General features: G+C 55.2%; 1 non-coding gene across 1 annotated transcript; it reads right to left on the reverse strand.

Moving 5' to 3' along the window:
• Nucleotides 1–11,050: 11,050 nt before the first annotated feature.
• Nucleotides 11,051–11,169, reverse strand: LOC131873773 (5S ribosomal RNA). The gene has a single exon (XR_009371672.1). It is a non-coding gene; the product is annotated as a 5S ribosomal RNA (ribosomal RNA).
• Nucleotides 11,170–15,550: the final 4,381 nt, after the last annotated feature.

The following is a 15,550-nucleotide window of genomic DNA, read 5'->3' on the forward strand; positions in this document are numbered from 1 at the left end:
GCACCAGGGCGGGCTCAAGATGGCACCCGCGTTCCATTTTTTTCACTATCTTTCAAAACGGAAATTTTAAAATCTAGTTTTTTTTTGCCTTTTCTGGAAATTAGTGAAGGCAACGCATCAAAGGTGCGCACCTCGCTGCCCACCTTGGTGTGCTCCGAGGTTCCCACCACGGTGTGCAACGCTGGTGCGAACTCAGGAGTGCCCTGATCTGTGCTCCAAGGTGTGGTGTGCACGAAGTGGGAGCCCGGTTTGTCCCGAGTGCGCACCTTGGTGTGCACACCTTGGCTAGGTTGCGCGCCCGGGTGGGCACCATGGTGCACACCAAGGAGCGCTTCGAAGTGTGCTCCAAGGTGCAGCGTACATGAAGTCAGAGCCCAGTTTGCCCTGGGTGCGCACCTCGCGTGCACCTTCGCCGAGGTGGGCACCTTGGCTGGGTTTGCCTCGGGTGCGCTCCGAAGCGGGGTTATTGGAGCGCCCCCTCTTTTTTTGTCAGAGCTTTTGGTGGGGTTTCTCGCATTGGCTCTTCCCAGGCCCAGTTGTTGGGTGCGCACCCACCCTGACGCACATGAAGTCGGAAGTAGGGTTAATTGCCCGGGTGTGCACCTTCGCGAAGGTAGGCACCTTGGTGCGCACACCTTGCCTGGGCTGTGCACCAGGGCAGGCTCAAGATGGCACCCGCGTTCCATTTTTTTCACTATCTTTCAAAACGGAAATTTTAAAATCTTTTTTTTTTTGCCTTTTCTAGAAATTAGTGAAGGCAGTGCATCAAAGGTGCGCACCTCATTGCCCACCTTGGTATGCTCCAAGGTGCCCACCACGGTGCTTCGAAGTGTGCTCCAAGGTGTGGCGTGCACATTGTCGGAGCCCGGTTTGCCACGGGTGTGCACCTCGCATGCACCTTCGTCGGGGTGGGCACCTTGGCTGGGTTTGCCCTGGCTGCGCTCCGGAGCGGGGTTATTGGAGCGCCCCCTCTTTTTTGTCAGAGCATTTGGTGTGGTTTCTCGCATTGGCTCTTCGCAGGCCCAGTTGCCACCCTGGTTTGCACGAAGTCGGAAGTAGGGTTAATTGCCCGGGTGCGCACCTTCGCCAGGGTGGGCTACACACCAAGGCGGGCTTAAGATGGCACCCGCGTTCCATTTTTTTCATTAGCTTTCAAAATGGAAATTTTAAAATCTCCTTTTTTTTTGCCTTTTTTGGAAATTAGTGAAGGCAGCGCATCAAAGGTGCGCACCTCGCTTCCCACCTTGGTGTGCTCTGAGGTGCCCACCACGGTGCGCAATGCCAGTGCGCACCCGGGAGCGCTACGAAGTGTGCTCCAAGGTGCAGCGTGCATGTTGTCGGAGCCCGATTTGCCCCAGGTGCGCACCTCGCGTGCACCTTCACCAGGGTGGGCACCTTGGCTGGGTTTGCCCCGGGTGCGCTCCGAAGCGAGGTTATTGGAGCGCCCCCTATTTTTTTGTCGGAGCGTTTGGTGGGGTTTCTCGTATTGGCTCTTCCCAGGCCTGGTTGTTGGGTGTGCTCCCATCTTGGCACGCACGAAGTCAGAAGTTGGGTTAATTGCCCAATTTGCCCCGGGTGCACACCTTCTCCAGGGTGGGCACCTTGGTGCGCACACCTTGCTTGTGTTGCGCACCAGGGCGGGCTCAAGATGGCACCCGCATTCCCTTTTTTTCACTATATTTCAAATTGGAAATTTTAAAATCTCATTTTTTTTTGCCTTTTATGGAAATTAGTGAAGGCAGCGTATCAAAGGTGCGCACCTCGCTGCCCACCTTGGTGTGCTCCGAGGTGCCCACCACAGTGCGCAACACCGGTGTGCACCCAGGAGTGCTTCGAAGTGTGCTCCAAGGTGTGGCATGCACGTTGCCAGAGCCCGGTTTGCCCCGGGTGCGCAGCTCGCGTGCACCTTGTCCGGGGTGGGCACCTTGGCTGGGTTTGCCCCGGGTGCACTCCGAAGTGGGGTTATTGGAGCGCCCCCTGATTTTTTGTCAGAGCGTTTGGTGGGGTTTCTGGCATTGGCTCTTCCTAGGCCCGGTTGTTGGGTGCGCTCCCACCCTGGCGCGCACAAAGTCAAAAGTTGGGTTAATTGCCCGGGTGCGCACCTTCGCCACGGTGGGCACCTTGCCTGGGCTGCGCACCAGGGCGGGCTCAAGATGGCACCCGTGTTCCATTTTTTTCACTATCTTTAAAAATGGAAATTTTAAAATCTCCTTTTTTTTTGCCTTTTCTTGAAATTAGTGAAGGCAGCGCATCAAAGGTGCGCACCTCGCTGCCCACCTTGGTGTGCTCTGAGGTGCCCACCACGGTGCGCAACGCCGGTGCGCACCTGGGAGCGCTACGAAGTGTGCTCCAAGGTGCGGCATGCACATTGTCGGAGCCCGGTTTGCCCTAGGTGCGCCCCTCGCGTGCACCTTCGTCGGGGTGGGCACCTTGGCTGGGTTTGCCCCGGATTCACTCCGAAGCGAGGTTATTGGAGCACCCCCTCTTTTTTTGTCAGAGCGTTTGGTGGGGTTTCTCGCATTGGCTCTTCCCAGGCTCGGTTGTTGGGTGTGCTCCCATCTTGGTGCGCACGAAGTTGGAAGTTGGGTTAATTGCCTGGTGTGCCCCGGGTGCGCACCTTAACCAGGGTGGGCACCTTGGTGCGCACGCCTTGCCTAGGTTGCGCACCAGGGCAGGCTCAAGATGGCGCCTGCGTTCCGTTTTTTTCGCTGTCTTTCAAAATGGAAATTTTAAAATCTCATTTTTTTTTGCCTTTTCTGGAAATTAGTGAAGGTAGCACATCAAAGGTGTGCACCTCGCTGCCCACCTTGGTGTGCTCCGAGGTGCCCACCACAGTGCGCAACGTCGGTGCGCACCCGGGAGCGCTTGGAAGTGTGCTCCAATGTGTGGCGTGCACGTTGTCGAAGCCCAGTTTGCCCCAGGTGCGCACATCGCATGCACCTTCATCGTGGTGGGCACCTTGGCTGGGTTTGCCTCGGCTGCGCTCCGAAGTGGTGTTATTGGAGCGCCCCCTCTTTTTTTGTCAGAGCGTTTGGTGGGGTTTCTCGCATTGGCTCTTCCCAGGCCCGGTTGCCACCCTAGTGCGCATGAACTCGGAAGTAGGGTTAATTGACTGGGTGCGCACCTTCGCTAGGGTGGGCACCTTGCCTGGGCTGCGCACCAAGGCGGGCTCAAGATGGCACCCGCATTTTATTTTTTTTACTATCTTTCAAAATGGAAATTTTAAAATCTCCTTTTTTTTGCCTTTTCTGGAAATTAGTGAAGGCAGCGCATCAAAGGTGCGCACCTCGCTGCCCACCTTGGTGTGCTCTGAGGTGCCCACCACGGTGCGCAATGCCGGTGCACACCCGGGAGCGCTACAAAGTGTGCTCCAAGGTGCGGCGTTCACGTTGTCGGAGCCCGATTTGCCCCAGGTGCGCACCTCGCATGCACCTTCGCCGGGGTGGGCACCTTGGCTGGGTTTGCCCCGGGTGCGCTCCGAAGCGAGGTTATTGGAGCACCCCCTATTTTTTTGTCGAAGCATTTGGTGGGGTTTCTCACATTGGCTCTTCCGAGGCCTGGTTGTTGGGTGTGCTCCCATCTTGGCACGCACGAAGTCAGAAGTTGGGTTAATTGCCCAATTTGCCCCGGGTGCGCACCTTCGCCAGGGTGGGCACCTTGGTGCGCACACCTTGCTTGTGCTGCGCACCAGGGCGGGCTCAAGATGGCACCCGCATTCCCTTTTTTCACTATCTTTCAAAATGGAAATTTTAAAATCTCATTTTTTTTTGCCTTTTATGGAAATTAGTGAAGGCAGCGTATCAAAGGTGCGCACCTCGCTGCCCACCTTGGTGTGCTCCGAGGTGCCCACCATAGTGCGCAATGCTAGAGTGCACCCAGGAGTGCTTTGAAGTGTGCTCCAAGGTGCGACATGCACGTTGCTGGAGCCCGGTTTGCCCCGGGTGCGCAGCTCATGTGCACCTTGTCCGGGGTGGGCACCTTGGATGGGTTTACCCCGGGTGCACTCCGAAGTGGGGTTATTGGAGCGCCCCCTATTTTTTTGTCGGAGCGTTTGGTGGGGTTTCTCGCATTGGCTCTTCCCAGGCCCGGTTGTTGGGTGCGCTCCCACCCTGGCGCGCACAAAGTCAGAAGTTGGGTTAATTGCCCGGGTGCGCACCTTCCCAACGGTGGGCACCTTGCCTGGGCTGGGCACCTTGCCTGGGCTGGGCACCTTGCCTGGGCTGGCTAAAGATGGCACCCGTGTTCCATTTTTTTCACTATCTTTAAAAATGGAAATTTTAAAATCTCCTTTTTTTTTGCCTTTTCTTTTAATTAGTGAAGGCAGCACATCAAAGGTGTGCACCTCGCTGCCCACCTTGGTGTGCTCTAAGTTGCCCACCACGGTGTGCAACGCCGGTGCGCACCCGAGAGCGCTATGAAGTGTGCTCCAAGGTGCGGCATGCACATTGTCGGAGCCCGATTTGCCCCAGGTGCGCACCTCGCGTGCACCTTCGCCAGGGTGGGCACCTTGGCTGGGTTTGCCCCGGATGTGCTCCAAAGCGAGGTTATTGGAGCGCCCCCTCTTTTTTTGTCAGAGCATTTGGTGGGGTTTCTCGCATTAGCTCTTCCCAGGCTCGGTTGTTGGGTGTGCTCCCATCTTGGTGCGCACGAAGTTGGAAGTTGGGTTAATTGCCCGGTGTGCCCCGGGTGCGCACCTTCACCAGGGTGGGCACCTTGGTGCGCACGCCTTGCCTGGGTTGCGCACCAGGGCGGGCTCAAGATGGCACCTGCGTTCCGTTTTTTTCGCTATCTTTCAAAATGGAAATTTTAAAATCTCATTTTTTTTTGCCTTTTTTGGAAATTAGTGAAGACAACGCATCAAAGGTGTGCACCTCGCTGCCCACCTTGGTGTGCTCCGAGGTGCCCACCACAGTGCGCAACGTCAATGCGCACCCGGGAGCGCTTGGAAGTGTGCTCCAATGTGCGGCGTGCACGTTGTCGGAGCCCGGTTTGCCTCGGGTGCGCACCTCGAATGCACCTTCGTCGTGGTGGGCACCTTGGCTGGGTTTGCCCCGGCTGCGCTCCGAAGCGGGGTTATTGGAGCGCCCCCTCTTTTTTTGTCAGAGCGTTTGGTGGGGTTTCTCGCATTGGCTCTTCCCAGGCCCGGTTGCCACCCTGGCGCACATGAAGTCGGAAGTAGGGTTAATTGACCAGGTGCGCACCTTTGCTAGGGTGGGCACCTTGCCTGGGCTGCGCACCAGGGCGGGCTCAAGATGGCACCCGCGTTCCATTTTTTTCACTATCTTTCAAAATGGAAATTTTAAAATCTCCTTTTTTTTTTGCCTTTTCTGTAAATTAGTGAAGGCAGCGCATCAAAGGTGCGCACCTCGCTGCCCACCTTGGTGTGCTCTGAGGTGCCCACCACGGTGCGCAATGTCGGTGCGCACCCGGGAGCGCTACAAAGTGTGCTCCAAGGTGCGGCGTTCACGTTGTCGGAGCCCGATTTGCCCCAGGTGCGCACCTTGCATGCACCTTCGACAAGGTGGGCACCTTGGCTGGGTTTGCCCCGAGTGCGCTCCGAAGTGAGGTTATTGGAGCGCCCCCTATTTTTTTGTCGGAGAGTTTGGTGGGGTTTCTCGCATTGGCTCTTCCGAGGCCTGGTTGTTGGGTGTGCTCCCATCTTGGCGCGCATGAAGTCAGAAGTTGGGTTAATTGCCCAATTTGCCCCGGGTGCGCACCTTTGCCAGGGTGGGCACCTTGGTGCGCACACCTTGCTTGTGCTGCGCACCAGGGCGGGCTCAAGATGGCACCCGCATTCCCTTTTTTTACTATCTTTCAAAATGGAAATTTTAAAATCTCATTTATTTTTGCCTTTTATGGAAATTAGTGAAGGCAGCGTATCAAAGGTGCGCACCTCGCTGCCCACCTTGGTGTGCTCCGAGGTGCCCACCACAGTGCGCAACGCCGGTGTGCACCCAGGACCGCTTCGAAGTGTGCTCGAAGGTGCGGCATGCACGTTGCCGGAGCCTGGTTTGCCGCGGGTGCGCAGCTCGCGTGCACCTTGTCTGGGGTGGGCACCTTGGCTGGGTTTGCCTCGGGTGCACTCCGAAGTGGGGTTATTGGAGCGCCCCCTATTTTTTTGTCAGAGCGTTTGGTGGGGTTTCTCGCATTGGCTCTTCCCAGGCCCGGTTGTTGGGTGCGCTCCCACCCTGGCACGCACAAAGTCAAAAGTTGGGTTAATTGCCCGGGTGCGCACCTTCGCCGCGGTGGGCACCTTGCCTGGGCTGCGCACCAGGGCGGGCTCAAGATGGCACCCGTGTTCCATTTTTTTCACTATATTTAAAAATGGAAATTTTAAAATCTCCTTTTTTTTTGCCTTTTCTTGAAATTAGTGAAGGCAGCGCATCAAAGGTGCGCACCTCGCTGCCCACCTTGGTGTGCTCTGAGGTGCCCACCACGGTGCGCAACGCCGGTGCACACCCGGGAGCGCTACGAAGTGTGCTCCAAGGTGCGGCATGCACATTGTCGGAGCCTGGTTTGCCCCAGGTGCGCACCTAGCGTGCACCTTCGCCGGGGTGGGCACCTTGGCTGGGTTTGCCCCAGATCCGCTCCGAAGCGAGGTTATTGGAGCGCCCCCTCTTTTTTTGCTAGAGCGTTTGGTGGGGTTTCTCGCATTGGCTCTTCCCAGGCTCGGTTGTTGGGTGTGCTCCCATCTTGGTGCGCACGAAGTTGGAAGTTGGGTTAATTGCCCGGTGTGCCCCGGGTGTGCACCTTCACCAGGGTGGGCACCTTGGTGCGCACGCCTTGCCTGGGTTGCGCACCAGGGCGGGCTCAAGATGGCACCTGCGTTCCATTTTTTTCGCTATCTTTCAAAATGGAAATTTTAAAATCTCATTTTTTTTGCCTTTTCTGAAAATTAGTGAAGGCAGCGCATCAAAGGTGTGCACCTCGCTACCCACCTTGGTGTGCTCCAAGGTGCCCACCATAGTGCACAACGTCGGTGTGCACCCGGGAGCGCTTGGAAGTGTGCTCCAATGTGCGGCGTGCACGTTGTCAGAGCCCGGTTTGCCCTGGGTACGCACCTCGCATGCACCTTCATCGTGGTGGGCACCTTGGCTGGGTTTGCCCCGGCTGCGCTCCGAAGCGGGGTTATTGGAGGGCCCCCTCTTTTTTTGTCAGAGCGTTTGGTGGGGTTTCTCGCATTGGCTCTTCCCAGGCCCGGTTGCCACCCTGGCGCGCATGAAGTCGGAAGTAGGGTTAATTGACCGAGTTCACACCTTCGCTAGGGTGGGCACCTTGCCTGGGCTGCGCACCAGGGCGGGCTCAAGATGGCACCCGCATTCTATTTTTTTCACTATCTTTCAAAATGGAAATTTTAAAATCTCCTTTTTTTTTGCCTTTTCTGGAAATTAGTGAAGGCAGCGCATCAAAGGTGCGCACCTCACTGCCCACCTTGGTGTGCTCTGAGGTGCCCACCACGGTGCGCAATGCCGGTGCGCACCCAGGAGCGCTACAAAGTGTGCTCCAAGGTGCGGTGTTCACGTTGTTGGAGCCCGATTTGCCCCAGGTGCGCACCTCACATGCATCTTCGTCGGGGTGGGCACCTTGGCTGGGTTTGCCCCGGGTGCGCTCCGAAGCGAGGTTATTGGAGCGCCCCCTATTTTTTTGTCAGAGCGTTTGGTGGGGTTTCTCGCATTGGCTCTTCCGAGGCCTAGTTGTTGGGTGTGCTCCCATCTTGGCGCACACGAAGTCAAAAGTTGGGTTAATTGCCCAATTTGCCCCGGGTGCGCACCTTCACCAGGGTGGGCACCTTGGTGCGCACACCTTGCTTGTGCTGCGCACCAGGGCGGGCTCAAGATGGCACCCGCATTCCCTTTTTTTCACTATCTTTCAAAATGGAAATTTTAAAATCTCATTTATTTTTGCCTTTTATGGAAATTAGTGAAGGCAGCGCATCAAAGGTGCGCAACGCCGGTGTGCACCCAGGAGCGCTTCGAAGTGTGCTCCAAGGTACGGCATGCACGTTGCCGGAGCCCGGTTTGCCCCGGGTGCGCGCCTCGCGTGCACCTTGTCCGGGGTGGGCACCTTGGCTGGGTTTGCCACGGGTGCGCTCCGAAGTGGGGTTATTGGAGTGCCCCCTCTTTTTTTGTCAGAGCGTTTGGTGGGGTTTCTCGCATTCGCTCTTCCCAGGCCCGGTTGTTGGGTGCGCTCCCACCCTGGCGCGCACAAAGTTAGAAGTTGGGTTAATTGCTTGGGTGCGCACCTTCGCCACAGTGGGCACCTTGCCTGGGCTGCACACCAGGGCAGGCTCAAGATGGCACCCGTGTTCCATTTTTTTCACTATCTTTGAAAATGGAAATTTTAAAATCTCCTTTTTTTTTGCCTTTTCTTGAAATTAGTGAAGGCAGCGCATCAAAGGTGCGCACCTCGCTGCCCACCTTGGTGTGCTCTGAGGTGCCCACCACGGTGCGCAACGCTGGTGCACACCTGGGAGCGCTACGAAGTGTGCTCCAAGGTGCGGCATGCACACTGTCGGAGCCTGGTTTGCCCCAGGTGCGCACCTTGCATGCACCTTCGCCGGCGTGGGCACCTTGGCTGGGTTTGCCCCGGGTGCGCTCCAAAGTGAGGTTATTGGGTGCGCTCCCACCCTGGCGCGTGCGAAGTCAGAAGTTGGGTTAATGCCTTGGCACGCACCTTCACCAGGGTGGGCACCTTGGTGCACACACTTTGGATAGGCTGCGCACCAAGGCGAGGTCAAGATGGCACCTGCATTCCCTTTTTTTCACTATCTTTCAAAACGGAAATTTTAAAATCTCATTTTTTTTTGCCTTTTATGGAAATTAGTGAAGGCAGTGCATCAAAGGTGCGCACCTCGCTGCCCACCTTGGTGTGCTCTGAGGTGCCCACCACGGTGCGCAATGCTGGTGCGAACCCGGGAGCGCCCCGATGTGTGCTCCAAGGTGCAGCATGCATGAAGTCGGAGCCCGGTTTGCACCGGGTGCACACCTCACGTGCACCTTCAAAGGTGCCCACCTTGCTACTCACCTTAGTGTGCTCCGAGGTGCCCACCATAGTGCGCAACGCTGGTGTGAACCTGAGAGCACTCTAAAGTGTGCTCCAAGGTGAAAAGCGTGCATGAAGTCAGAGCTCGGTTTGCCCCGGGTGTGCACCTCACGTGCACCTTCGCCGAGGTGGGCACTTGGGTGCGCACACCTTGGCTGGGTTGCACGCCCTGGTGAGCACCATGGTGCGCACCAAGGAGCACTCCAAAGTGTGCTCCAAGGTGCGGTGTGCATGAAGTCGAAGCCCAGTTTGCCTCGGGTGCGCACCTTGCGTGCACCTTCGCCGCGGTGGGCACCTTGGTGGGCACCATGGTGCGCACCATGGAGTGCACGAAGTCGGAGCCTGATTTGCCCAGGGTGCGCACCTCGCATGCACCTTCGCCGGGGTGGGCACCTCGGCTAGGTTGCATGCCCTGGTGGGCACCGTGGTGCGCACCAAGGAGCACTCCGAAGTGTGCTCCAAGGTGCGGCGTGCACGAAGTCGGAGCCCGGTTTGCCCCGGGTACGCACCTCGTGTACACCTTCAGCGCGGTGGGCACCTTGGTTGGGTTGGGCACCTTGGTAGGCACCATGGAGTGCTCTGAAGTGTGCTCCAAGGTGCACACCATGGCCCTCCAAGGTGCTCCAAGGTGCGCAGCATGGCGTGCACAAAGTCGGAGCCCGATTTGCCCCGGGTGCGCACCTCGCGTGCACCTTCGCTAGGGTGGGCACCTCGGTGCGTACACCTTCTCAATATTTTTTTGCCTTTTCTAGAAATTGGTGAAGGCAGTGCATCAAAGGTGCGCACCTCGGTGTGCTCCGAGGTGCAAACCTGAGAGCTCTCCGAGGTGCGCACGAAGTTGAAAGTCGGGTTAATTGCCTTCTTTTCCCTGGGTGCACTCCGAGGTGTGCAACATCGGTGCGCACCAAGTAGCGCTCTGAAGTGTGCTCCAAGGTGCGCATGATGGCATGCACCTCTGGTGCGCACGATTCAGAGCTCGGTATGCCCGGGATGCGCACACCTTGGCTGGGCTTCGCACCTTGGTGGGCGCCATGGTGTGCTTCGAGGTGCGCACATTTTGTGCGCTCCAAGGTGCGCACGAAGTCGGAGCTCGGTTTGCCCTGAGTGCTTACCTTCGCCAAGGTGCGCACCTTGCTGTGCACACCTTGGTGGGCGCCATGGTGCGCTCCAAGGTGCACACGAAGTCGGAGCTCGGTTTGCCCCAGGTGCGCACCTTGGTGGGCGCCATGGTGCACTCTGAGGTGCCCAAGATTGGTGCGCACCAAGGAGTGCTCCGAAGTGCGCTCCAAGGTGCGCAGGTGCGCGCGAAGTCAAAAGTTGGGTTAATTGTCCAGTTTGCCCTAGGTGCGCACCTTGCATGCACCTTCGCCAGGGTGGGCGCCTTGGTGCGCACACCCTGGCTGGGCTGCGCACCCGGGCACGCACACCTTGGCACCTGCGTTTCCTTCATTTTTTTACTTTTTTTTACAATCTCTCAAGTGGGAAATTCTATAATCTCAAATTTTTTTGCCTTTTCAGGAAACTTTTGAATGGAGCGCATCATTGGTGCGCACCAAGGAGCGCTCTGAAGTGTGCTCCAAGGTGCGCACCTTTGGTGCGCTCCAAAACTCTCTCCAACTGCGTGCACCTGCCCCGGGTGCGCACTCGGCCCCGCCTACCTTTGCTCACCTGTTCGAGGCGTCTGGTGTGAAACCTTAGAGTAAGAAACATCGCTGTGCACCTTGGCCAACATGCGCAACTCGACCAAGCGCGCACTGGCCGAGGTGCACACCGATTTCACTTGGGTGTGCGCGCAGCACCTCGAGCGCACCGGGGTGCGCACACAATGCCCGAGTTGCACCATGGCCTGTGTGCTCGGGGCACCTCGGGTGCGTGCTCGATGTTGCCCTCGCGCGTGCAGTAGTGCGGGCACCGCACCCTGGCCTGGCCCGGCCCAGCCCCGACGAGAACGCAAATGGGCAAAAGGTTAATTCAAATAGCATTGCGACACCCGACGAAAAACTAAAAAAGGGTGCAACACCGAGACTTCCCGGGAGGTCACCCATCCTAGTACTACTCCGGCCCGAGCGCGCTTAACTGCGGAGTTCTGATGGGATCTGGTGCACTAATGCTGGTATGATTGTACCCATTATGAGCTTGTCGCAGTGTGTACTTAGCAAACTGCGACCCACATGTGAATCCACCCCGGCCACCCACCCCCGCCGAGGTGCACACCCTCCCTTGCCAAGCGCGCCCTGTTCGCCAAGTGTGAACCCTGCCTGGGTGCATGCACCTCACCAGGGTGTCAGGTGTGCACCCGGCCCGACCTACGTGCATGCACCTGGATGGGGTGTTGTGTGCGCACCCGACCCGCCCAAGTGTGCGCAGTGTCCTGTCTGCAACGCGGTGCCCGCACACCACCTCGAGCGCAATGACCTGCGCTCACATGTGGGCCGAGTGCACCCTGGTGCATGTTTGGGGCAGCTCGGGTGCACGCTCGATCTTGCCCCGGTGCACCAAGGTGCTCGGTTTGCCTCGGGTGCACACTTGGTGCAAGGTGGGCACCCAGAATAGGGATCAAGCACCAAAAAAAAGTTTTGGGATGCAAAATGGGACCCAAGGACAACAAATGCGTTCCAAGACCCATGATGGGTCCACGAAAACAAAAATGTGTTCTGAGACTTAATAAACAAATATTGGTTTTTAGGAGAAGAAACATGCTCTGATGCCCAAAATGAGAATCGACCCCGAAAAGGCCACAGGCCAAAAGTGGGATGTGAGACAAAAAAAATGGGACCCAAGGACCAAAATTGGGTTCCCAGGTCGAAGATAGGGCAACCAGACAAGAAACGATCTCTAAGGCTCGAAATGAGTCCCGACGACTAAAACTTGACAAGAAACACCCATCAGGCACCCAACTTGACACCCATGGGATGCCGACCCACCCGAGCTTCAACCTAGCACACCTTGGCACCCACCCACCCTGGCAGCCAACCTCGCACTCAACTTAGCACCTTTGAACCCACATTGGCACTCACCCTGACCCTAGCACCTTGGAACCCACATTGGCACTCACCTTGACCCTGGCACCCACCTTTGCACTCACCTTGGGACCCACCCTGGCTCCCACCTCGGCACCCACCAAGACACCCACCTTGGCACACAACTTGGCTACTTGCCACCCACCTTGGCTTCTTGACGCCCACCACGACAACCACCTCGTGACCTACCTTGGCTAGGGTTGGTACACACCCACCCTGGTGCCCACCTTGGCACCCACCCTATGACCCACCTTGGCACGCACCTTAGTACCCACCCCGTTACCCACCCTAGGACCCACCCCGTGACCCACCTTGGCCAGGGTGGGTGCACACCCACCCTGGTGCCCACCTTGGCACCCACCCATCCTAGCACCCAGCCTGTGACTGGCCTTGGAACCCACCCTCGCACTTGTCTTGGCCAGGGTGGGTGCGCACCCATGCTAGCACCCACATTGTGACACACCTTGGAACACACCCTGTGACCCACGCACCCTAGCACCCACCTTGGCACCCACCTTGGAACCCAACCTAGCAACTTGGCACCCACCCGGTGACCCACCTTGGCATCCACCATAGTAGTCGCCCACTTAGAACCCACCTTGGAACCCAACTTGGCACCCACCTCGGCACCCACCTTGACACTTGTGCACCCACCTTGCCACTCACCCTAGCATCGACCCATCCTAGCACCCACCCTGGCACCTTTGCACCCTAGCACTCACCCATCCTAGCACCTAACCTATGACCCACCTCAACACTCACCCTCACACCCACCTTGGAACACAACCTAGCACCCACCCACCCTGACACCCACCCTAGCACCTACCCATCCTTGCACCCACCCACCTCGGCACCCACCCTGTGACCCATCTTGGCACCCACCCATCCTACCACTCAACCTATCACCCACCTTCTCACCCACTTTGGCATCCACCTTAGCACCCACCCACACTGGCACCTTGGCACCCACCTCGGGCAAGGTAGGCGCACACCCACCCTGGCACCCAATTTAGAACCCACCGAGCATGTTACCCACCTTGGCACCCACATTGCAGCGCACCCTCGCACCCACCCTATGACCCACATTGGCATCCACACCCAGGCACCCAGGCACCTAGGCTCCTAGGCACCCACCTCGACACCCACCCTAGGACTGAACCCGTGACTCACCTTGGAACTCACCCTAGAACCCACCCACCCTATGAACCACCTTGGCATCCACCTTAGCACCCACCCACCTTGGCACCCACTCTAGCACTCACCCATCCTAACACCCAACTTGTTACCCACCTTGGCACCCGCCCTCGCATCCACCTTGAAACCCATCCTAGCACCCACCCACCCAAGAGCCCACCTTGGCACCCACCCTATGACCCTCTTTGGAATCCACCCTAGCATGCACCCACCCTGGCACCCACCATGGAGCGCACCCTAGCACCCACCCACCTCAGCACGTACCTCAACACCCACCTTGGTGTGCACACTGCACCAACCTCTCAAAGACCCTATGTGGTGTGCTCCAAACTGTACACCTTTGGTGCGCTTCAAGGTGCACACCGAGGTGCACACTAAAGTGTGCACCGAGGTGAGCACCAAAGTGCACTCCAGGGTGCACACCAAAGTGCACTCCAGGGTGCACACCAAGGCGCGCACCTTTGGTGTGGTCAATGCAAACAAATTCTAAAGTTGGGGTCGATGTCCTAATCGTTGTTGTAGACTACACGTATGAGAATCAGACAAATAGCTTTATATAGGGGAGGTGTTACGTTTGATGGGTCGACTCCCCTGGTTGTGTGCACTGCACCAACTTCAAAGACCCTATCTTGTTTAAGAAGTTGAAAGTTTGGGTGGATGTCCTAATCATTGCTGCAGACTACGCATGTATGAGAATTAGACAAATAGCTTATATAGGGGATGTGTTGCATTCGATGGGTTGACTCTGTTGGGTCTCAAATCAACAGATTGGATAGGTTCTAAGGAAATGCCAACTCCTATGATCAAACCCTCCAACTGACTTGGCCAACTTATAGAGTGAACCTATTTGGTTACTAACTCTCTCACTTTAGGCTCTGTAGGACCTAGGCGGGTATACCTACTCACTAGTTGTTCCTTCAACTAATGCTTTTTATAGCAGATTTAGTGTCTTAATCTGATATCTCCTAGTCTCAGAATGGCATAAGTTTCTTAAACAGGCTGATTTCAGATGTGTGTATTGATCTATGTATCTTACAAAAGTATATATGTTACACTTTGGCTAAATTACCTACTATACCTACTCTACTAATCCTAATGCTTAAAGGTAAAGGGTAACTGGTATGGTTAAAGGGTTTGTTTACAAATGATCAGTGCCTTTCCTCCTATTTGGGCTATAGAGTCTTATATTTCTTCAGGACTTATTGTGTAAACTTATGAGATAGTTTTTAATCCCACCACCTCTCAATGAGTCTGTCAGTTACTGTTTCTTATGAGCTCTACTTCAATGTCTATATTGTAAACTGCTTGAATGAATTTAACCCTAACTTTTAAGAGACCATCCAAGGAAGAAATACAAGGAACAATTACAATTTGCGAGTAAATCTTTTTGATCCAAATCTACAATATAAAACACAAAATTTTAGTGGAAGAACACGAATAACCTTATCCACTTTTAGATAATATCATAAGCAACTGCCTTCTAAAAATATGTTAACTCTCAACACATATGAGAAAGAAAATGCAACTGGTTATTTTTGATAAAAAGTTTAGAAGTACAAAATTGCCTCCAATTCTTGTCTCTCCTTTTTTCCTTCTCTCTTTACATTTTACATCACACATATATATGTGTTTGAATGGTTTTCATACCCCTTTGGGCGAAAAGACACCCCCCTTTTAAATAAAAATAATTCCAAATCCCGAAATTGCCTTAGTTTATGTAATTAATTGTCACTTTACAAGTTGTTTAGGCATATTAGAGGTATTTTAAGGCTATTTTATGGGTATATAATGGATAAATGGTCTTTAAATGATGTAAATACCCCCTTTGGTGCTTCACACTCCATTTTTTATGCCCATTATTGTGTTTATGTTATGGTTTCATATTGTGCAACAAATATAAAATATATTACTTGTACCTATTCAATATATATATATATATATATATTTAGAATTTTTCTTGCTCCTTGTCTTGGAATTTGGAATTCTAAAAATTGCAAATTTTAGGGTTCCAACAGACTCCCCTGGTTGTTCGCACTGCGCCAACCTCAAAGACCCTGCATTGCGAAAGAAGTCGGAAGTCGGATTTTGGTGAGCACCAAGGCGTGCACCTTTCGTGCAGTCAACGCAGATGAATTCAGAAGTTGGGGTCGATGTCCTAATCGTTGTTGCAGGCTACACATGTATGAGAATCAGACAAATAGCTTATATAGGGGAGGTGTTGGGTTTGATGGGTCAACTCCCTTGGTTTTGTGCATTACACCAACCTCAAAGACCTTGTTTTCGTTAAGAAGTCG

The sequence above is a fragment of the Cryptomeria japonica genome, chromosome 2 (genome assembly GCF_030272615.1).
Source record: "Cryptomeria japonica chromosome 2, Sugi_1.0, whole genome shotgun sequence".
Lineage (NCBI taxonomy): Eukaryota > Viridiplantae > Streptophyta > Pinopsida > Cupressales > Cupressaceae > Cryptomeria > Cryptomeria japonica.